Source organism: Lolium rigidum, chromosome 5, assembly GCF_022539505.1.
Source record: "Lolium rigidum isolate FL_2022 chromosome 5, APGP_CSIRO_Lrig_0.1, whole genome shotgun sequence".
Classification (NCBI taxonomy): domain Eukaryota; kingdom Viridiplantae; phylum Streptophyta; class Magnoliopsida; order Poales; family Poaceae; genus Lolium; species Lolium rigidum.
The window spans coordinates 48,293,960-48,318,997 of NC_061512.1; the positions used below are offsets into that span (position 1 = coordinate 48,293,960).

Consider the following 25,038-nt stretch of genomic DNA (forward strand, 5'->3'; position numbering starts at 1 on the left):
CTATTCACCCCCCCTCTAGGCGACATCCGTGTCCTTTCACCGTTGACGTCCGCTCGCGGCGACCTCCACGAACTAGATGCCCTCGCCGCTCGCTGGTGAAGTCCAGCACGAGATCGCTCGGGCACGCCTGCGCGATGCGGCCCGCAATTGGGTAGCAGGGCACCAGCGCCCTCGCGAACCCCTCACGCATCGTGGATTCGTGGCCACCTGGTCCCCGGCGCCCCTATCGGAAGAAGACGGGGGACTACGCGACGGCCCCGTTGACTGGGGATGCAGATGGGAACGACGCGTAGATGTCGCTGGGATCCATGGCGTCCAGACTGCCGCAGAGTGGATCTGGCGGTGCTCAGGTGCTGGCTAGACTAAATCAGAGGTCAATGGACGAACGCAGAGAGAGATTTCTGACGAAGACGCGACAGTACGGGAGCAGTGTAGAGATGAGACCAGGGGAAGAGATTAGGGAATGTTCCTGTGTGGGCTGCGTACGTTCGTGGTGTACTGGGCTAAACCCATGTGGGCAACCGTATTTTTTTAAGAGAATTTGTCAAATCGTATTGTGTTGTTCGTACTCTAAAATTAACATTGCAGATTCTCTATGACTACATAATATTTACAATCCTTCTCAAATTTTTAGATGTCTATATTTCACCTGCCCTAAATTATTAAAGATCTTAGCCACACTTTTGTATAGGGATACGTTAACGTGCACCTACTTGCGTTCAGCAACATGCAAGCAAAATGTGTCAAACTTTGGTTTGAAAATTGCATGAGATTGAAAACAAAATCAGCTGTGTGACAATTAGCATAAATATATTTTTCAAATGCTAGCTCCCATGATTAACAAAAAAATCTAACTAATATCAAGTCATAGTTTAGCTTCATAATTTACATTGAATCACTAATTTTAAATCATATCATATTAGCCTAAACTTAAAGTTCTATCGGTAGCACCAACTTTACATGAAAAATTATTTTTATTTTTTACACGGGCGCGGCGTGTCGCCGCGCCATGGCTTACTAGTTTCCTCCATAAATTGAGAACAAGCAAGTGCGTGGTACTAGGGAGCCCTCTCGAACTATCCACGATAGTCACCTGGCGCGCGCTGGTCGGACAAGGAAAAGCCATCCCGAGCCATCCGATCTGGAGCTAGCCCCGTGTAGGTCCCGTCCCTCCGTTTGTCGCAGGGTAAAACAAAACTCCACAGCGAAGGAAACCCTAGCCGCCAGTGCTCCGTTGCTCGCTATCCCCGTCGCCGTCCGCGTCCCATCGTCCCCTCCTCTCCGCTGCCGCCCCTTCGCCTCCTCTCCGTCCCCGCCTCGCTGGGCCACCGCATCTCGCCGGCGGCCGCGAGGTAACCCCCTCCTCTTCCCCATTTCCCCTCCCGCTTGGAGATGAGGGTGGAGGAGATGGAGCTGCGCAGGAAACCGTCCGTGAAGAAGAAGATAGGACCGGGTGTCACAGGATGGGAGGGGCGAATATCGCTGGCTGCGCGAGGGGAGGAGCTCGCTGGGGGGTAGCAGTCGGAGGAAAAGGAACAGGAGGGTGGTGTATACGTGAGGAGCGAGGCAGGACAGCAGAGGCAACGCCTCATTTGATCTTGCACGGTAAGCCACCCTCCTGTCTCTCCCGATCTCAGACACATGCATTTGTTCTTGATTTTTCTATCTTGCTTTGTTTCAGGTTCAGAAATCAAGAGAGCAACATAATTTTATGGTGGATCTGTAGGAATAGTCAACAAATGGGAGATATGATTTGGGAACATCTACCTTGGGCACATGTAATGCATGGACTTGAGTTTCTTTTAATCAGGCAAGTTCCTTTCTCCGGTTCTTATTGTGTTACTAAATCCTATTAGGATTAGGATGCACAGTCTAGGGTGGTTTAGGCCGTTGGCTATTCTGTAATGCTACTATCCGCAGCATCAGGGCACAATGGCTACCATCCATCTCAGATCTCTTTCTATCTAGCTATATAATGATGGCCAAACTTTAACATACACAAGTTGTATGGCCTAACGTGGCTTTGTGCTATCTATCTAAGTCCCTCCTTTCCATTAGATAGGTGCATAAACATCAGCACAATCCGAATTTTTCCTGTTGTTACTTATTACTTTGTAATTTTTATTTGTTATTACCACATCCAAGTTATCTTATATCTATCTGTTAGGTTCATGAGTCTTGAATGCAATGTTTGCTACACTTATCTTTTAGCTGAATTTTGTATCTTAAGTGCACTGAAGGATGATGAAATTGCTGCATGTGCAATCTTATTGATGTTATCTCTGTGCTTCTGGATTTTTTCACATCTCTCCAGTTCTGTACCGAGACTTCTGCAAACACCAATTCTGGCACGTGATTTAATCCTTGCCTATTTATATTTTACATACTTTACTATGTATTTTGTCATGATTGTAACTACTCTGACCCAAAACAGAGATTAACAGATCCAATGCTTTACATCGGGATGCTCTTTATCATGTATGGTATGTCGAAGATCACTATTTTTGCAGGTACAGATTCTCATTCTTACGGATCATATTTTCTCTTCATTACTTGGTTTTTTGGAAAGTTTCTCACATTTTATCTTCTAACCAGCATTAATTACCATCATTTGGGGGCATTTACTATGGGATACGAGGCGATGCTGCTCCTTGTTTTGAAAGAGTGGCTAGCCAGTAGGTGTACAACAAGGATATTTTAACTGACGATGGAGAAGATGCAGCATTTGATGTTCTGTTAGGGAAGACAACAATGCCCATATATGATATGGATAGGCAGCCTGAGGTGTCCTTAAGAATGCATATGAGTAAGTCACCCTTTTAAATTTGTATATTCGAGAAGACAATTCTATCTGCAGAATCATGGAAAAACTGCCATGAACTGCATCATTTGATTGCAGAAATAGATTGAAGCTTGCTAAAGAGAATGGCATCCAGTACATTTGGTTCCCTGCTCTTGTGGTATTTTTTTGGTATGTACTAAGTGCCTATTTTCATTCATGCATGTGCTTTTTGTGCAGATTATTCTTGGCCCTATCTAATCTGTAAAGTTTAACATGTTTTTTTCATGCAGCCACCCCTCTGAAGGAAGCATCGAACAGAGCTATTTCAACTGCTCATCATTTTTTCAGGGGATATTGAAGGGGTTAGTTGTACCGCTTTATCTAAACCTTTTGATGCTATAATGCCATCCCACTACGATATTTGTAACAAAATGACATTTACACATGCTAAATGAATGATATATGCAGGTGATGTCGTGTTCATAGTGATTCATATGTGGACGACAAAGAAATGTAGGTCTAGCTTTCAACCGATTTGGGGACGAAACCATTGTGAAGAACCACGGTGTATTCAGAAACTGGAACGCTATTTCATCTGAATATTTTGATACTATAATGCCATCCCACTACTATATTTGTAACCAAATGACATTTACACATGTTAAATGAATGATATATGCAGGTGATGTCCTGTTCAGCATAGCATTGCACAGACTGCTTTCGTGTGGGTTAGTATTCACAATTGCATGTATTTAGATGTCCCGTTGACTGAACATTGCAGAAGTCTATAACTCACTAGCTAGACAGTTAATGTTATTTAGAGAACCAATTTTCCATGTGGCTACTGGCTAGAATTACCCATGTATGGCCTTATGAAGGCATAAGTATGATGTCTGCTACTATATGTAGACCTGTAGTGATGCCTACAGCAAAGAGGAAGATTGCGATATACTAATACTCAAGCCAGTTTTCAAATTTAGGTGGTGGAGGCAAGTCAAGATTTTAGACATGTTGTGTTAGTGGCAGTCACAACTGATGACCTAAAATTCTAGACGCCAATCCTTATGAGTGAAGTTGTTCCTGTGCAGAAAAACATTTTTTTTTCTGGCAAGCAAGAGAATGTCAAGATATTTTGAGTTATTTCTGATACTTGCTTGATGGAACAAACATAAATGTTGGGTAGATAGCAATTGCCTTTTTTGGTCCATTGATTTGGGCTACACGGGATAAAAAAGTTGTTCTATTTGTTCCTTTACAAATTTAAGGTGAGATCTCTTCCTAGGATCTGCTCATTAGGCTTGATTTCCTGATAGGTGTTCAGTTTATTTCTCATGACCTTGACTTAAATAATTGCATTTTAGGTGTCATCGTTTGGTCACATGTATCGTCGTTCTTACCAGGTATCATTGTTTGGTCACATGTATCATTGATCTACTTGCCTCCTTTAAATGTCCATATGTGCGTGTTAATACATTCAGTTATTTTAGACCACCTTCAATAATCTTTTTACACTTAAATTGGATAAAGAATGATCATGGTGCAGTTGCTTCACTTGGTTGCAGTTTATAGCCTTAGTTTGCAAGCGCAAAATAATTTTTCCATGCATCTTTCTGATCGTTTTTTACCTCTGCTAACTGCTGAAACCTTTGTCGAATATAATGAATGCCATGTCAGTAGCACCATCGTTAATATAAATGGTCTTATCTTGCCGTCAGATGTAGCGTCCATTGACGAGATTTCTCGATGATTGGAATGGAGAGATTGAACTATATGCTTTCAATTCATTTAATTTTTCTTTAGCTCCTTATTCATGTTGTGTACTTCTATTTCACGTATCTGCACGACAATGTCTTAATTAGTGTTCTGTTTAGGTTGTCTTTCCAGGCTTTAGAAGAACCATAGTTTGGAGGTTTCATTGTGTACCATGACCTGTGATATCTACCATATCACCAATCAAAATCAGATTTCCCTCCACCTCACTTCTTAGGCATGTTTAGCTTATTATTATTTCTTACAGAAACACACTTACTTTCTCTCGTGAATCTATTCGTTTGCATCTCTTGGACTGCTCACCATGTTAAATTCTGGTGGCACCCTTGACAGTATTGAGCCACCGCGATTCAGATCAAATTCCGAGGACCGGGGCAGTTTGGTTGTATTTGCTGGGCAGGTTGGCACATGTAGAGTTGATGCACATGAAGTTAAGTTCAGCTATTCTGACGATGGCCTTTCTAGCCTTGATCTCCCCACACTGGCCTTAAGCATTAAGATTTTGTACAATCCTTCTCTTGCCATCTGTGATGTAGCTGCAGTACTGTTCAGTAACCATTACATGTGCTGCTATGCGCATGGACACCATTTATTTTAGAGATTGTTAGACGCAAGTCAATTGCTGCATGTTATGTTCTTTGTAGCTACAGCTGATTGTATTGACGTGATTTGTTGATAATTGATGTCGGTTTCGTTCTTACCATTGTGTCTTGTTTGTGAGTACTTTGTCCATGCCTTTATGTACTAACTAATTCATTTGGTGAGATTATTTGCATGAGTTGGCAAACAGATTTTACATGCTTAGATCATTCAGGCTCGAGTGGCTATATAATCACTTATCTCAACTCTGAAAGACGTTCCTCTGATTCGTGAGCAACATCCCTCACACCAAAAGTGATGCTAGCATGTGTTTCGCTATTTGGGCGCAGAAGAACGGTAAGGAGGTGCCCCAATGGGGCGCCCCAACCACTAGTAACATTTCAACCACGATACCATTTAGATAATGGTGAAATTATTTTGTTTAGGTTACTCAACACATGTCGCTCTCTTTATACTTCCTCCGTTAAAAATAGGTGTCTCAACTTTATCTAGATATATGTGTATCTTTAACTAAATTGCATCTAGATATAAAAAATAGGTGTCCCAACTTTATCTAGATACATGTGCATCTTTAACTAAACTGCATCTAGATACATCTGTATCTAAGACATCTACAATCAATAGCTGCGACGCGGATATTACATGGTTGGTAGTGGCCACAATCAAGAAGCAATTGAACATCTGATTTTGATGCTTGGCCTTTACTGCTCATTTTCTTTCCACGCCGTAATGAAAATACATGTTTTATGGAGGTTTTTATGGAGCAGGCCGAGATAATGCGATGACTTACAATTCAATAGTGTCTCCAACAACACGATATTTTGAACAAATAATTTATTAACTAAGGCCTTTCAATGCATGGGCGTACTGGACAAATAAAACAATATAATACAATTAAATAATGCTTATCAATCTGGGCATTTTAGTTTCTAGTAAAAAAACACTTAATGTCAATCAGAAATTCTTACTCCATATTTAACATTAGGACTCTACTACCTAGCGGCGCCGCATATTTACAGATTCGTGCGGCGGCTGGTGACCCTTTCCCGCGGTCGCGCATACAGGTGGCTGTCCTTCGCTTGTCTGGATGTAGCTTCTGGCCTTTGTCCCACTTGCTTAGCATGCAACCTCAAAACGCTTGGATGCAACTAGTACTCCGTACATCAATCTAAAAAAATACTAGACTATAAATCACTAGTATTTGCATTACCTTTGAAACTTTTAGCTATCAAACTATTTAGTTGTAACTATCAGGTTAATTAGCACATAGCTACCGAGTTTTTCAAAGTGACTATCATGGTACTAGATTACTTAATAACAATCTCCGGGTTATTTTTAATAGATATCAGGTTAAACAAACAGTAGCTTCCAGATTTCATTTGTAAGATATCGGTTTATCAAATACATTTACCGTATTATTTATTAACGGCCACCAGGTTATTTGCCAATAGCTAACAGGTTATTTAGCAATAACCATTGGATTATTTTAAAATCTTTATCGTGTTTTTAGGAGAAAACACCAATTATTTAGAATTAACTACAAAATTAGTTACAAATAGCTACCATATTTTTTGAAGCAACTACCCATCTATCAAATGCAGCTACCGGTTGTTCTAGTAGTGGGCTACTACAATAGCCTAACAGTAAAGATTAGCTTCCAAATTACGTTATTAGCTGCCATAAACCAAATGCCTAGCTGCCAAATTACCAGTGATTAGCTGCCCAAAATCATGATGCCTAGATGGCAAATTACCAGTGATTAGCTGCCCAAATCATGATGCCTAGCTGCCAAAATCCCACCTAGCTGACTCTAAACATATTGCTAATTCTGTTGTAAAGTGCGGTAAATCCCTCGTCAAAATTGAAGACATGGAATCACTGGCAAGGTAGTTCAATGCAAAAAAATCCTTGAGTATCCCACCAAAAAATCAAGGGAAAAAAATCGGACAGATCGAGGTGCAGAAGATGAAAAACTAAAGGCTATGCGCGGGACGCCGGACTTGTTGGCAACGACCTGCTTGGCCTTGCCGGAGCTCTCCTCGCAAAGCACTCGTCGACGGCCTTCCCGATACGTGCTTGACGGCGACGGAAGCATCCTCCTGGAGCTCGTTGAGCTCATCGGCTGTAGCCTCCCCCTGAAGCGTGCTCGGCGGCACGGGGTTTCGACGCGTGCTTTTTGTCGGTGGAGGCGGAAGCCTCCTCCTCCCGCTCTCCGGCTGCAGCCACCACCTACTCGCGAACTGCGGCGCGCGGCCTCCCCCGATGCGTGCTCGGCGGCGGGGGTGGAAACCTCTTCCCCGCGCGTGCTCGGCGGTGCGCGGCCTCCACCAACGCACGCTCGCCGGAGAAGGTCTCCTCCTCGCGAGCAGGCCGCAGATACTCGCCCGCGACGGCCTCCTCTGCGCTAGCAGAGGGACAGCTCCGCCTCCCGGTCGTGGGCTCATGGCGCTCCTCGATCTGCCCGATTGTGGCACAGCTCCCGCGGTGAGAGAGGGTGTGTGTGGTCAGAAGCTAATCGCAGGGATAGGGATAAGGTGAAGAAAAGCGGTGCGGCGGGTGGGGTTTCGGCTCGCGAAAAAGGTAGGGGCGCGATGGAGTTTGCACGCATCGCATCGCGCCGCACGATAGAGCTGTTTGTGCGGCGCTTTTCGTTAGATTTTCCCTACAATCAATTACTCACACACAACCAGTGTGTTTCTGCTACTGGAACTAATTCCTGAAGATATGCTTAAATAAAAACTTATTCATCCTTGAATTACATTCTTCCTGTTGAACCAAGGCATTGCTCTTCTGTCAAAATTATCTGACATATTGCACCCAACTAACTTGTAGTTCGAGTGACATTGGATATATTATCTGCCTACCAAGCTATGGATCCCAGGATGCGTAACTTTACCTCCAAGAACTCCTTTTCCTCTCTGGAGAGGAAAATACCTAGCCCGAGCATGTCAGCACTGGAACACAACACCTAATTAATAAAACAAGCAATCTTGAGGTCATCTATTTCATATAACTAAATCTCCATAGATTATTATGGTGCATCCAATGTCCGGAGAATAAAAGCACATGAGAACCACGGGTTATCATATTAGGAACAAACATGTGGAAAAAATCATGTGTAAATACTTCTTGTATAGAGATAATTTGACGATGCATAATCTGCATTTATCTACAAACTTCTACGCCCCATTAATGTTAGAGAACCATAGTGTAGGAAATTCCTCTACATCATACAAATGCACTATCAAAATACTCAAGAGATCATATCCTGATATAAAAGTATATGAAGATGCAACATAAGAGATTCGCATGAAAGGAGCATAAAAGAGAAAATCACTTGGGTCTTATACCTGTTTACATACAACTGAAAAAGTCTAGGAAAAACCATGAGGTGCAAATAGCAAACATAATTAGCATTTCTATCATAAAGATCATTCAAAGAGAGCAGGGTGATCAAGGTACAATTCCAGGAGAATGGTTGATGTGTTGTTGCTAACCTTTTTATTGGAATGAAAGAAGTCAAGAATCATGATCTGTGGGGCTTCCTTTGTTTAGTGACTGAAAAGACAGTACAATTGAGTCAATCAATTCATATTGCAAGTATTACTTATGGATAAAATATCGTAACTGAGAATTCCAATTTTTCGGATTTTGCATTACAGAATTTGCAAATATCTTGTCAAATGGGTGTGTTTACTCATCATGATACCCTTACTACATATGACACAGTACTATGATTTGATAACTTCATTCTCTTAAAAATCTGAAAGGGTATGCACGCTCTACTAATATACAAAGCATTTAGTGACAAAAAAATGCAAGTAGTCAACCAGCATGATGAAACCAGCAAAAAAAAAATGGAGAGCATCATATCAGCCCGCACCAGTTAGAACTTTAACACTAACAGATTGTGTTTTGAACTGATCCATTGCCGATGACAACTTATAGTAGAGATTAGTGATATATATATAAATAATAATAAGTACGTATGGAAAAACCTATGACCAGTAATAAGTATTGAAATGATCGAAAATATGCCAAACATGCACGCCGAAAAATTCACTCACCTAAGCAATATCATACATGTTCCTCCAGCACTTTCAGCTCAATATCAAAGAAACTTCTAATCTCACTTAGTTAAGTCAAAGTTTAAAATAACTTTCAAATGGAAATAGATATTACCAGGGATGAGAAGTCTTGCTACTTCAACTGGATAAGCCTTGCTCTCATCAAATTATTAATCCCTGAAGGCAGTTCCTTTAGGCTACCTCCCAGATCAAATTAACTTACAACCACGGACAAACAATCTTAGCAAACTAAGCACAAGAAAAGGTGTCATTTCTTCAAATTAGTGTATTGCAATTGCACTGTCTGTTTCATAGTGCAACTACTAATTCTTTGTAAATAAAAACTAAAAGGAACAGATTGCCAGTTCTCAGCATGTAGACTACGTACATCTTGTCATCGATCCAAGCTCTGAGATCTGGAGGAGCATCCATAGAGAAGCAGCTAGTCCATCTCCTTCTTGCTATGAGTAGCTGACTCATTCTGTCCAGAGCACCGCTTCTACCACTCAGCAACATTGATCAACCCTGCAAAGTATTGTTCATACATCTTAAAGTTACCATCATTGTGAAGTCAGCATAAGGAATTACATCTGTAAACAGACTAAATTCAATGCATACAAAAGGAGACGGTTTTTTTGACTGGAAATCGTAAAGCTTCAGCTGATTAAGCACCGCTTCTACCACTCAGCAACATTGATCAACCCTGCAAAGTATTGTTCATACATCTTAAAGTTATCAGTGCTGATTTTTACTTCCATTTCCTGAAATAAAGTTTATTTGGTAACCAATTTCGAACTACAATCCGGTGAGCCAATACGTCAGACAAGTTGTACGTATTCATAGGCATGGAGGATGCAAAGAATCAATCTCTCATCTTAACGTGAGATGCAGTCCATGGGATGCAGATGCTAGCGCCACACTGCTCACTCCTACTGTGACTAACAATACCTCCTAGATTGCATCAACTAAAAATCCACCGTGAGATGAAGAAACTGGCAACAATTAACTCTTGGTTTGTCCGATTAATCAAGATAAAGAAAATCCGCGTCCACTTATCCGGCCTTCAAGCGGTACCTTGAATCATGCGTGGCGTGGAGCTGATGAGGCGGTAGCGGCGTCCAATCTGGCGTCCCGTGTTCTGCGCAGAGTAGGTCGGTGGGGTCAACGAGAGGAGCGAGGTGGGGCAGCGGCGACCGCCGCGGCGCCGCGTGGAGTGGGGGTGCAGCAGCCGCGACGACCTCGTCTAGGTCGCCCAGTCGCAGTGGGGGTCGCCGCGCGGAGCGACGTGTGTCCGCAAAGGAAGGAGGCGGTGCCGGGAAGAGGGGAGGTGAACTTCCCACGCTCTCCTCATGCTCCCACCCCGCTCGCCATCGGCCACCCTCTCCCCGTGGTGTGTTCTCCGAAGGATCTGAGGAACGTGAAGGAGCAGTTTTGCCTGGGTGCTGTGGCCTCGTGTGCGTGGCAACTGGCAAGGAGCGGAGGAGGGAATTACGCACGAAGGAGCGGTTTTCCTTTTCCGCCCCGGTTCCTATCGGTTTTCCGCAGGAAGGTAGCAAAAGAGCGATATTTTCTTCCTCCGATCGGTGGATTTGACGAGGCAACGTACCAACCATCCCACCAACTCTAACCATTTAATATACTCCCTCCATCTCGTAAAACTTGTCGAAGATTTAACTAAATTAGAATGTATCTACATACTAAGTAGTGTCTAGATACATCCAAATTTTGGCAAATCCAGGACAACTTTAGTGAGACGGAGGGAGTAGTAGAGATTTAGTTTTAGGAGAAATTCAGAACAAATACACATCAATATCTTTGTAGTCATCGTTTATGCCTATTTAGAATTGTGGTGAATAAAATTCAGAAGAAACTTGTTATACACCAAGACAATGGTGTATTTTATCTCACAAGCAGCAAGGAATACAAACGAATCATAACAATAATTACCAAAAGTAAAATAACATTCCTAACATGTGACCAAAAAATTGTAGCAACTATTGCAAGTTGTAAAACCGTTTACACACTCTGAAAGCAAAAAAATAACAGACAACTTCCAAACGCAAAAAATCCTAGAAATACACATTTATTGGTAGATTCTGGTTGCAGGTGGGAGCGGGGTGACTCCTCCTAGCTTTCTAGAATACTTATTATGCCTTCAACTTGTTCTCAATAGTTGTTGAGTGTGAGGTCACAAGGATCTTTTCATAGTCCCTAAAAACGTCACAAAAAAGGTTAGTACTGAAGATAAACATTTATAATCAAGGAGAGATTTTAGTCATGATAGTGGTGCGTGATTATATTAGCTCTGATTCTGTAATATGCTTCAAAGTGTATGTCCACCGTGGAGTCTTCTTAAGGGTAAACCTGGCTAGAAAAGAGAGCAACACCAACAACCATGGAGTTGCTTGGATAACAGAAGCGATAGTTCAAAGAAGAATAAGAGCCATATTTTCCAGGTCCATTTAATCAACAAGGGAACCTTCAGCAAAAAAAAAAACCCGGTCTGCTTCAGCGTGCAAATACTCTGGCAGGGGAAAATGCCAGCGATAGAGAAGATGGTGAAAATAAAATGGGCAAGGAGTCAAACTGGGTCTGGTCTATGTATAGGCGAGTTGGTGCAGTGTCACAGAAGGTGTTTGGTGGTGATGGTTGTTGACTTGTAGATGTAGCCACTGCCACGTTGCTCGTCGATGTAGCATCGGCGTGTGACTCCTCTTCCTCTTCTGCGCGCTCAAGTTTCTCTCTGCTGCCCTCAAGACCCTGCATCAGTATTGGAGCCAGAATACATTCAGATTAATCCTCCTTAGTATTGTTGCTCATCAGTATTGGACCATCATTTGGGACCTCAAAGATTTGAATAGTTAATATTTATACCCAGCAAATTACACGACTAAAGAATTTGGACCAAAGTTGCACTTTACCGTTTGCTGCTATGATTGATTTGCTAGCTTTAGTTACATTAATTTCAAGAAGCTCGGACACTTGAGTTCAAATACTGAAAAACTAATCGGAGCTAAGCATGATTTACATATTGCTTATAGGACTAACCATTATTTCTGGACAGGTGTTCAGTGTAACAGCTCATGATTCCATTTGACAGTTCGAAAAAGAAAAGAAAGATACTGTTCCAGTTTATGTCAAACAAAATAACAGAAGAAACAGTAAGCTTTTAGAAAGTCAATACTGTATAAAAGAATGGAATAACTTAGCGAAAGCAGTAATCATTTTGGTGTACCAAAAAACATCTGAATGTAGAAATCAGGGAAGGAAGCAGTAGCATATAAACAACAATATATCGGGGGAAACATTTTTTGATATTATGCAATAATATGCAGAGTAAAGAGTTGTTCACGTTGGAGTCAGAGCAGTGTTTATGTAACCAGTGTTTATGCAGAGTAAAGAATTGTTCATATGAGAGAATTTTTTGTACCTTCATTATAACATTCAAAGTTCCCACAGTGAGATCCAACTGGGGATGAAGTTCACAAACACTCCTTAAAATCTGACAAAAAATCTACAATCAAGTCGATATGTATCAATCCTTCATATGATTCAGAGTGTAGCTTGGGAATTGATCAACCTGACCCATGGTTGTCGATCGATCAAGAAAGAAAACTCAGTCCCACTAAACTGATGTCGTACATGCAAAGAGAGAAACAAAGTGCTCTTACAATCTCAAAAAGACCACACCTATGAGATCATCTTAACCTGCCATAACGGCACGCCACCTTCCACGCCCCATTGCAGAGGAAGGACAATCCATGTAATGAGAATGCTATTCAGTTCAGTATGTTTTTTACGATAAAAATCTGATCTGATAACCTATGTATGTGAATATCACCGAAACAGAATTACTATCTAAATAGAGAAAAGGGAAGCATGTTTTATACCTTATGGACAATTGGAGTTCTCCGTTTCCTTGCACTTGCGCACCATGTCAAGGAAGGAGTCCATTTGGACGGACGTCCATGCCTCTCGTTGTTGCATCGTAGGAGCAATATTCATTCTGAACCTCGCGGAGCTCCCCTGCGGCAAGTGAAGCGTGGAGCAAAGCATAGCATCGATGCAGCACTCAAACGCGGGTGTCCACCACTCGGCAGCATCGGTGCCAATGGACTCAAAGGCCAGATATAGAATACATAACACATGACTAATACATCACCTTTCCTCCATGATAGTGGATCACTCCCGAAACTGATGCCTAGTTTCTCTCAATTTATCATGTCTCAAACCAGACTTTCCTCAAGCGCATAATCGGTGATGCACTACTGCTTCAATATCGTCTTGTCCGCAGAGGCAGAGCAGCGTTAATCCAATGAGAGCGCATCATCACGGCTAACATAAGAAATTCAAGTTTAGAGTTATTTTCAACAATATGTATGTTCATTCATAATTTACACAACAAAAATGATACAAAATCCACTGAATGAAAAAAATGAATATTGCAATGAATGATCATACTTATTGTCTTCAGGCCATGGATATAAAAATTTGGTAGCGGTTACTTGGTCTAGTATTAGCAGAGTAGAAGACTGCAGGCAACACCAATAATTTAGATTAGTACAGTTTCAACTAACAATTATACTACCAGTATCAAATGGACTACACGCTGCAGTCTAGTAGAATTTCAGTGATAAATTTCATGCCAAGTGAATAACCTACGCACAATCCAGAAGTTGATTCATCCTAAAATATATGAACATGGACCACCGCAGAAATAAAACAGAACCTTGTTTTTGTCAGCGATTCCCCAAGGTCGGCAGGATTTGCAACCCAGCAGCAGCCAGACTCTCTACTGCAAACCCAGAAAATTGCAGTTTTCTCAGAGTCATTTCATCAAATACGTCACCAGCAAGAGATATATAATAGATAGATGAGAGGGGGAGAGGCTCGTAACAGAGAGCAGCAGCATGAGAGCTAGCCAGAGGAGGTACATGTTTGGATGAGCAGCGTCCTTATGAGGATACAGAGGGAGGGCCGCCCGTCGTGTACAAGGCGAGGTCGACGCCGCTTTGCGCCGGACACTGGGCAGAGGACAGCGAGCTAGTCTTGATTGCGAATGGGGAGCACGGGGTGGGTAAGCAACAGAGGGCTGTCTCTGGAGAGGAAGTCAGACGGATGTGGAGCAGGGGGCATGCGCGAGGAAGGCATGGCAATGCGCAGGTCGCGGCTGCTGCGAGGGAACAGATGCGCCGGGATTTGCAGCTGGCCGGAGGCGGGCTTACCACGGCGCAAGGGGAGGTGGTGTGTCGGCGGCCATAGGGACGGGTGCTCGAGAGGGAGATCGGGCTTGGGGCGGCGAACTGAACAGAGAACGTGTCTGCCAGTTGTGGGCGGGGTAATCGTGGGCTGATGGGCCTGGCCCGTTCACGTATTCGCGGGAAGGAAGACACACAAGTGGACGTACCAACCATCTCACCACCTCTAGCCATTTAATATAGTAGAGATTTTCGTTTGGCAGTCTTCTGAAATTCCTCATAAGCTTGAGTTAGAGAAGGTATGGCTTCATGTGGAGGATGTTCTCTATAATGTGAGACACTTTCTGGGCTTGTGGGTTGTTGCCTTATTAGTACTCTTCTTGAGAAAACATTGGATGTCGACCTTATTAGCCTCAGGCGGGGGTGGTCTGGTGGCCATGTTTAATTCTAGCGTGTTGGACAAGTCTATGAATGATGCTTGGGCTTTTGCAAAGTCTGATGTTGTGGTTAAACTCAAGGGGTATGAGTTCCGGTTTCGTCGGGAGCCTGCTGACTTTGTTCCTGATACGTGCATTTTGCATCATCATTATTGCTACATATAGGATTAGTTTTTATTATTATTTGCCTTCATACATCGTTATTTATACACTTTTAGTTGATTTTTGGGACTTTCCTACAAGTTATTGGTATTTAATTCTTGGGAGGCAGAAAACTTCTTTTTTCGTACTTTAATTGTTTTAGGACTTTCTGGATCGCTAAAAATCGAGAGAAAAATACGTGATCAGTTTTTCACCCGGACAAAGGCCGTGAGCAAAAGAACCGCACGAGAGGGGCCACGAGGGTCAAACGAGCACAAGTGGCGCGCCCTACCTAGCTGGCGCGCCACCCACACTCGTTCGGGCCTCGAGCATCGCCTCGGGTCCCCTTTTATGCCAGAAGCTCAGTGATGAGCGCAGATTGCACACCGTTGGGGAACCCCAAGAGGAAAGTATGATGAGCACAGCAGGAAATTTTCCCTCAGTAAGAACCAAGGTTTAATCGACCAGTAGGAGAAAGGCGTGACTTCTGAAGGTGTTGCTAGCTGACTAGTGGCAGAGCGCACTGCCGACATCAGCAACAATGTAGAACCTGCACACAACACAACCAAAATATTTTGCCCCAACTTACAGTGAGGTTGTCAATCTCATCGGTTTTGCTGAACACAAAGGATTAAATGTATCGAGTGGAAGGAGATGTTTGCAGTAATTAAAGAGAACAGAGCTTGCAGTAAGTAAACAGAGCAAGATTGCAGTGGTTGAATTTATTAGTGTAAAGGAAAGGACAGGGGTCCACAGTTCACTAGAGGTGTCTCTCCAAAAAGATAAATAACATCTTTGGGTGAACAAATTACAGGCTGGGCAAGTCGATGAGAATATCGATCATACATAACAATATGATTACTATGAGGTTCGTTTGGGCATTACAATATGATACATAGACCGTAATCCAACCGCGTCTATGACTAAAAATCCACCTTCTGGTTAGTGTCTGCACCCCTTTCAGTATTAAGTTGCAAGCAACAGATAATTGCATTAAGCATTGTGTGTAATGTAAACAATAGAATTACCCTCGGATAAAATATTGTTGTTTTCTCCCTAGTAGCAACAACACATCTACAATCTTAGAAGTTATTGTCACTCTTCCAGAAAACTAGAGGCATGAACCCACTATCGAGCATAAATACTCCCTCTTGGAGTCACAAGTATCTACTTGGCCAGAATTTCTACTAGCAACGGAGAGGATGCAAGATCACAAATAACTTATGACATGAATATATAATCGATCTCAACATAGTATTCAATAATCATCGGATCCCAGCAGACACAACATGTAGCATTACATAAACATGATCCTGATCATGTAGGGCAGCTCACAAGATCTAAGCATGAGGCATAAATTGGAGAAGATAACCATCTATCTATTGTTATGGACCCATAGTCCAGGAACAAACTACTAACGCATCACTTCGGACGCGGGCATGCTGATGTAGATGCCTCCGGCGATGATTTCCCCCTCTGGCAGGGTGCCAGGAAGAACTTCAGAACCCTCCCGAGATCGTAAATAAATAGGCGGAAGGGCGAGATCGGTGGAGGCCAGGGGGGGCACACCACCCTTAGCGCAGCCAGGGCCTGGGCCGCGCCTAGGGTTGGCATGGCCGCCCTCTGGCGCTTCTTCGTCGCCCCTTTGGTCTCTGTCTTCGTTACGGATAAATATTGACTTCAGCTTTTGCTTCGTCCAATTCCGAGAATATTTCATGTACAACTTTTCTGAAACCAAAAACAGCATAAAACAGCATCTTGTCAATAAGTTAGTGCCGAAAAATGTATAAAAGTGTAACGAAGTGTATGTAAAACATAGTGGAATTGGTGTAAAACAAGCATGGAGCATCAAAAATTATAGAAACGTTTGCGACGTATCAAGCATCCCCAAGCTTAACTCCTGCTCATCCTCGAGTAGGTAAGTGATAACAAAATAATTTTTGAGGTGACATGAAGCAAACACAATCTTGATCAAGCATGTAAAGCATTGTGAGCTGGGATCAAAGTACTCTAAACATAGTCATGATAGATATAATTCTAGCAATAGAATTTAGCAACTATGTTATAACATGAGAAGTAACTCAAATAAATGATCATGAATAATAGTGCATTGAAAGCAACTGTTGTTTATGAGCATAGATAAAACATAACAAAGTGATATTCAACATGTCCTTTATGAAGTAGCAAAAATAAATGCTAGGACACCTTTAAAGTTCAGAGGATCACTAGATACAAGTAATTTAAGAACAAGCAATAAAATAATCATGAATCAATCAATAAGTCTTGGGACTATGCACATTGCACTAAGAATGACAACTATGCTCTCTTAGTGGTGCATAAAGCAAGAAGATGAAGACTCAACATGAAAGTAAAAGAAAGGTTCTTTGCAGAGCAAGCAAGATAAACAAGTTTTATAAACCTTCTAAAAAGTATGTTACTCATTAGCTTTGAGCTCTCATTGCCCCTATCATAAGCATCTTGAATGGTTAAAGTTAATGTGAGGAAAATATGAGCTATATGCTTGACAAATCACAAGTTGAAAATCTCATGCCCCTTGAACACGAGTACCTACACCTCATGCTACTCAACTTAGGTCCCAAATAAGTTCTTGTCATTGTAAGTATACATGTATCATAAAGAACGCAGCAGGGGTACCTCTTTCCCCATGATATGGAAGTACTCTTTTAAATAAGTGCAATCCCACACCAAAATTACAAGACAAACAGACAGGGAACATCTCAGCAATCCTTGTATTTACTATGTGTATAGCTTTTTGTTGAAGATACTTCAGTGCATGCTCACTATGGAATATTGTAAACTTCCACCATTAATGATGAATGGCTTAGGTTAGCGGCCCAACGTTTCTCTAACTCATTTACAAACTTCATGGACTTACAAGTTTCCATTCTATTTCGCATCGATAGGCATTCATAAGCAAAAGATCATGATATCAACTAAATAATAAGTGCAATGTTGAAAGCATGCCCCATGAAAGCATGGTTGTGCTAACTCCCAACTTACAATTTGTAAGCATATAGTCAACATAAGATAGTCACAATGATCAAGTTTATTAAGTACAAGAAAGTAAATGTGCCATCAAGTTCGTGAGAGCTTTACTAAATAATTTTCTCATGCAAAAAATTTAATTTGAAAGATAAATAAAAGCGACCATACTTGGAATAGAAATAATGCTAATAGGTAGATATGGCGGACATAATTAGAAAACTTTGGTTAATGATGGTTGGATGCACGGGTAGAGTTCATACTCAGTATAGGCGAAGGCTAGCAAAAGACTGGGAGCGACCAACTAAGAGAGCAATAATAGTCATAATCATGCATAGCGACAAAACAATACTAATCAAAGCATAAAGTGATATCACAAGTCAAAAAATAAATGATCATGGAGGCTTTAGTTGACTGGTTGGTAGTCATAATATAGTGCAAGCATGTGCCAAGTCAACCCAATAAAGCATCAAAGGAGAATATCACGATATTGTGCTTCTATGATAAAGACAACACATGATTCTTTCAATGGCACATTAAGAACTCTCAGATATTTGATACAAGTCATGATGCAACAACAAATACTAAGCATATCGTAAAAATAACATCCAACATAACATGCTGAAGTCTATGCCACAGTCTAGACAAGCTTCTTTTTGCATCCCTATTAGCATGAAACATTTTACCCGTATCCAACACCAATCAATTTATTTGAAATAACTCTCAGAGATAAAAATCAATATGGACCAGAGAGTTAATCATACATAAATAAAGAAAACTAACAAGCTCTGGAAAAAACAAAAATAGAAAACTAAAGCTAAACGAAGTACTAGAAAACTAGAACACTCGCAGAACGGTAAAAGTGAAAACTGGAGTGTTCTATGCAATTAAAACGGAGTATGTCATGCTCCAAAACAAATACGATGGGATCCAACCTTATTATACAGCAAATAAAACAAAAGAAAACTAAAAACAAAAATAAAGACGCTCCAAGAATAACACATAGCATATGAAGCAATAAAAATATAGCGCATAGAGAGATGACATGTTGCTTTGTTGATGAAGAGGAGATGCCTTGGTCATCCCTAAGCTTTGAGGATTGTACCTCTTGAATATTTTTGGGATGCAGGGGCATCCCCAAGCTTGAGATTTTGTCCATTCTTCATCTCATCACATCGTTCTTCTCTCCCTACACTTGAAAGCTTCCTTCATACAAAATTTCACACAATTCTTCATTAGCATCATCAGTACAATCAAGATAACCAAATCCACTTGAATTCAGTTATAACATTTATCAAACATCTATTAAATCATTAGATACTGTAGCAACTCTTCAAAAAGCTCTTTGATTGAAAGAACTCAAAAAGAAAGAGATTTAAGAAGCAAATGCAAATAGTGCAGAAATCTGTCAAAACAGAAAAGCAGGTAAAGATCGATTTTTTAGAAAATCTTCGGTTGCTCATATCGAAAAGTGATAAACTAACGAAAGTGATATAATAACTCGGGGAATATGCATAAATAATGACAGCTTAAAAGCTCTGGCTATTTATACGAATTTTTATGGTAACAGCACAGAATCTGTTTCTGGACAACAACTTCCCCAAATCTTACGTTCTTCCAATTAGAGACTATTCTTGGCACAAAAACGAAAAAAAAGAGGTTGTTTTAGAGACAATAACTTCCAAGACTCAAAAAAAAATTACAGAAAATAAACATCGGTTGTCTCCCATAAGCGCTTTTCTTTAACGTCTTTCAGCTAGGCGCAGAAAAAGAGCGAGCATCAAGTATTATCAAGTGAAGAAGCATCAAGTTCAATCACTTCCTCTAAAACACAACTTCTCAAAATAGGCACTTTAGATACCCCTGGAGATGATTCAACATGTAAATCACTCTTAGTTGTACTAAAAGTTTTATCAATTTTAAACATATTATGGGGTTTTGGTTTAGTTGCCTCTTTTACCACAAAATATTTCTCCTTCTTAAACCCAAGCACGGAAAAGGTTGAACCCAAAGTTTACATAGCTTCCTCTATTTTAGCAATTCTAAGGTTTATACTATCATGGATATTGCTAGCCTCTAAAACAGTGATTCTTTTACTTTCTATTGATTCATTAATTTGGCTAGCATTATCGAGGAAATTTGGCAAACTTTTCTCTAGAAAGCTCAGTCTTTCTACGACCTCTTCCAAAGTGATCTCAGTTTTAACAACATTAGTAGGTGGGATTCCTACCAAGCTTTCAATTAAATTGCAGGCTTCCAAAGCGGGAGTACCCAGAAAATTACCCCCCGTGAGAGTATCCAAAACATACCTATTCCAGCTAGATATACCAACATAAAAATTTCTAAGGAGGATCATGGTAGACTATTTTATAGTACATCTATGATGAGCATTACTTATTCTATACCAAGCATCTTTCAAACTTTCTCCCCCTTGTTGCATAAAAGAATGAACCTCAACTTCAGGAATACTCATTTTAGCAAAATTAAAATAGAACAATAGAAGTAACAGCTATAATAGAAACTTTTTTATGTGTTTTGATATCATAAAGAAAACAATACAAAATAAAATAATCTAAGAAAAAATATAACAAAGTAAAGAGATTGGAGATGAGAGACTCCCCTTGCAGAAATCCTCTTTCGCCCCGGCAACGGCGCCAGAAAAAGAGCTTGATGAGCGCAGATTGCACACCGTTGGGGAACCCCAAGAGAAATATATGATGAGCACATAAGCAAGTTTTCCCTCGGTAAGAACCCAAGATTTCATCGACCATTAGGAGAAAGGCGTGACTTCTGAAGGTGTTGCTAGCTGACTAGTGGCAGGGCGCACTACCGGCGTCAGCAACAACGTGGAACCTGCACACAACACAACCAAAATAATTTGCCCCAACTTATAGTGAGGTTGTCAATCTCACCGATTTTGTTGAACACAAAGGATTAAATGTATCGAGTGGAAGGAGATGTTTGCAATAATTAAAGAGAATAGAGCTTGCAGTAAGTAAACAGAGCAGAATTGCAGTGGTTGAATTTATCAGTGTAAAGGAAAGGACCGGGGTCCACAGTTCACTAGAGGTGTCTCTCCATCAAGATAAATAACATGTTGGGTGAACAAATTACAGCTGGGCAATTGACAGAATATCGATCATACATGACAATATGATTACTATAAGATTCGTTTGGGCATTACAACATGATACATAGACTGTAATCCAACAGTGTCTATGACTAAGAATACACCTTCCGATTAGCGTCCGCACCCCTTTCAGTATTAAGTTGCAAGCAACAGATAATTGCATTAAGCATTGTGTGTAATGTAAACAATAGAATTACCCTCGGATAAAATATTGTTGTTTTCTCCCTAGTAGCAACACCACATCTACAATCTTAGAAGTTATTGTCACTCTTTCGGAAAACTAGAGGCACGAACCCACTATCGAGCATAAATACTCCCTCTTGGAGTCACAAGTATCTACTTGGCCAGAGTTTCTAGTAGCAACAGAGAGCATGCAAGATCACAAATAACATATGACATGAATATATAATCGATCTCAACATAGTATTCAATATTCATCGGATCCCAGCAAACACAACATGTAGCATTACATAAAGATGATCTTGATCATGTAGCGCAGCTCACAAGATCTAAACATGAGGCAAAAATTGGAGAAGACAACCATCTAGATACTGCTATGGACCCATAGTCTATGGATTAACTACTCACGCATCACTTCGGAGGCGGGCATGGTGATGTAGATTTCTCCAGCGATGATTTCCCCCTCCGGCAGGGTGCCGGGAAGAACTTCAGAACCCTCCCGAGATGGGTTCTGCGATGGCGGCCGCGACGGAACTTTTTGTGGATGGAGACTCGGGTGTCTAGGGTTTTCCAGAGATCGTGAATAAATAGGCGGAAGGGTGAGGTCGATGGAGGCCAGGGGGCCCACACCACGCCTTGGCGTGGCCAGGGTCTAGGTCGCGCCTAGGGTTGGCATGGCCGCTCTCTGGCGCTTCTTCATCCCCCCTTCGATCTCTGTCTTTGTTACAGAGAAATATTGACTTCGGCTTTTGTTTCATCCAATTCCGAGAATATTTCCTGTACAACTTTTCTGAAACCAAAAACAGCAGAAAACAGGGAACTGGCACTGTGGCATCTTGTCGATAAGTTAGTGCCGGAAAATGTATAAAACTGTAACGAAGTGTATGTAAAACATAGTGGAATTGGTGTAAAACAAGCATGGAGCATAAAAAATTATAGATACGTTTGCGACATATCACTCCGTTTCGCCCAAAAACCTAAGCCATATTTTTCCCGAGATTTATTGAGGCGGGGGCGGAGGCGAAAGTCCTCTCCTACCCCTAGAGAGGGCAGATCCTGTTGGACCTGTGCCTCCGGTGAAGGGGAAATCGACGCCATCGACATCCCCACTCCTCCTTGGCTTGGTAGGAGGCATCTCCATCAACATCTCCATCAACATCTCCATCATCACCACCATCTCCATCTACGAGATCGACGTCATCCTCCTCATAGTTTGTGTTGAATTGAACCCGAATATTGATTTTAGTGATATTGCATGTTCATGATTGGTACTTTGTCATTATTTGGTGGGGACATTATATATTCAGATTGTGTTGTAATCATTTTGTCTATTGTCCATATCATGTTTGACACTTGTGAGTAGTTCCCCACGTTCCTAAGGGCATAGGATGATCTGGCTATGATTATATATGAGGTGCAATGGGTATTTGGTCAAGTTTTATGTCATTTATGTTGTTCTATGATGGTTTTATGCGAACGTAGACTGCATACTACTTCACCTATATGGGATCATATGGCTGCACTTTGATGTAATGCATTAGTGTTGGAGGGATCGGTATGACAGACCGTCTCCCAACACTATGGGTTGCATTAGAGGGATTTATGTCGAGGACCCCAAATCTTATGGCTATGGTGGAATATTTATGTCTTAATGATTCCTATATTTGCTCATGAAACTCTAGGACCCATCATAAGGGGTGTACTTGTACATATCTATGGTTGCACCTAACTAAGGCTTTGCCCCTAATTGAATAAAGCTTGATAAAATATTTTCCATGTTGTTTAGAACTTAGATGCTAGTGAATCCATATCGCCATCGGGAACTTCAGTCTCATATAAGCACACACAATTGATTTTATCCTCTTGCTGCATAGAGGATTAGGCTTTTCTCTCATCGAGAGCATTTACTTATTTGCTATTTACTTTCTGCACTTTATTTTTATCGCAAACTATACACTCAAAAACACCAATACCGTTACGTTATTATCATTTATTTCTTGTCGTTTCTGCTAACCAATGCCTTCAGCTCCTCGTGGGTTCGACAACCTTTCTTATTTAAAAGTACTGCAATTGATCTTCTGCACTTGGGAGCCATCAGTTCCCGATCCGGAGTTTTTTCCTTTTTGTGGGATAAGAAGCATGATGGTAATGAGGATGGGGGAGCGATATGCCATGATGAGGATGATGCTATGGACACGTCTGATGTTAGGAATGGTCCTTCTGATTCCGCTAGGCCGCAGCCTCAGACAGGAGTGTCGGGGGTAATATGCTGGAGGGACTCGTGTGGTGGGCACTCATATTGTGATCACACCGTTCAACCACAAACCCCAGACGCCAAGGGCCATGGAGGTCATTGCCATGTTGCGAGTTGTTAGCCCCTCTCTGGAGAGGTCTCCGCCGAGTCCTAAAGTTACTTCAGAGGAATTATTTGCAACAATTGTGGCATCTATTCCGCCGGCATCAGCATCGAAGGCACCCAGGGTCGTCATGGCAGCCAGGGGATACGTCAACACCCTTGCTCGAACCACTCCAGCTGCCGCACTCCAGGCATTTGCGGCATCTTCTCTGGCCAGTTCTTCGGCAACATCGTAGAGGCATGGGGCAATAGCTGCAGCCACGATGTGGGCGGTAACGCAACAGTCTTTGTCGGCCCCGTCATCGCCGGCCTCACCTGCGGTTCCTGGGCAGCAGCAAGGCGCTGGGCCGGTTGCCACCATTGAGCCGGTTGTTGGGCCGGCTGCTTTTGTGGTGGTCCACGAGCCATCGTCCGTAGTGGTGCAGTCTGGGCGGGCCATCGCTAAGGCGACTACACCGTCGGACGCTGCTGCATCGCTGCCTGGGCCGGCCGACTCCAAATGGCCGCCTGGGTCGCTGGCCTCCGCGCTGGTGGCCACAGAAGGTGGGCAGCCGGGCCAGGACCAGGCTCTGGAGGTGGTCGATGGCGCCCCTGCGTTGCACCTCCCAGAGGAGCCAGCACGGGCAGTTGTTGTTGTCCGTGAGGGGGGCTGCAGCGCCAACTCCTCCCCAAAGAGAGCCACGACTCGCCGTTCTACGCCAGCGACTCCGTCACGCAGGAGCGTCGTCATGGAGTGGGATATGATAGGTCTGAGGCCACAAATTAAAATTCCATGGCCAATGCGATGAGGCGCAAGGAAGCAACAAACCTCGACTCCGTAGGTACTATTAGTAGTGATAAAAAAAATTGTCTTTCTCTTCCCCACAGATTTCTGCTAGGCTGAATAATGTGGACGTTTCTTTAGGTAAGTATTTTGATGTTATAGTTGTTTCGACTAAGGCTTTGAAACATATGGAGTTTGATAGATTAAAATGCACTCCTGTGATTCAAAGTAAGTCGGGTAACTCTCTTATGGATGTTGCTGATGATGAGGCGTAGATTGCCAACTTCTCACGCATCTTGTAGGGGAGGTATTAGAGGTTGGACTAGATGATGTGATGCTCGGTTTATGTTATGAACTAAAGGTCGTTGATCGCAAATCTAGGGCTTCCTCTCTTAAGAAAAATGTGTGGCCTAAAAGCCTAAGGTGACAAAATTTACTACTATTTCCAAATGAATGGTATATTTAAGAATAGAAGAGGTCTTCACGACTTGCGTAACACTTACACATAGCATATTCCAGTTGGGAACATTCTTTAGATTTTGTTGCTATCTCTCTGATGGGTTTCCTAAATTGCCTTTTAGGGGGAGAAGGCTTTGCTTGGGTATCACACA

The 25,038-nt window shown here is 42.0% G+C and overlaps 2 long non-coding RNA genes across 4 annotated transcripts; one reads left to right on the forward strand and one right to left on the reverse strand.

Moving 5' to 3' along the window:
• Positions 1 to 1,261: 1,261 nt before the first annotated feature.
• Positions 1,262 to 5,275, forward strand: LOC124657787. 3 transcript variants are annotated; one of them, XR_006988844.1, is made up of 6 exons: positions 1,262 to 1,605; positions 1,682 to 2,510; positions 2,596 to 3,144; positions 3,251 to 4,047; positions 4,144 to 4,182; positions 4,654 to 5,275. It is a non-coding gene; the product is annotated as an uncharacterized LOC124657787 (long non-coding RNA). The 3 variants fall into 3 exon arrangements; XR_006988845.1 differs by having other exon boundaries at positions 3,251 to 3,510; XR_006988843.1 differs by having other exon boundaries at positions 3,251 to 4,182.
• A 2,634-nt stretch (positions 5,276 to 7,909) lies between these two features.
• Positions 7,910 to 10,408, reverse strand: LOC124654741. Its single transcript, XR_006988446.1, has 3 exons — positions 9,335 to 10,408; positions 8,650 to 8,710; positions 7,910 to 8,120 (listed from the first exon to the last, which is right to left on the reverse strand). It is a non-coding gene; the product is annotated as an uncharacterized LOC124654741 (long non-coding RNA).
• Positions 10,409 to 25,038: the final 14,630 nt, after the last annotated feature.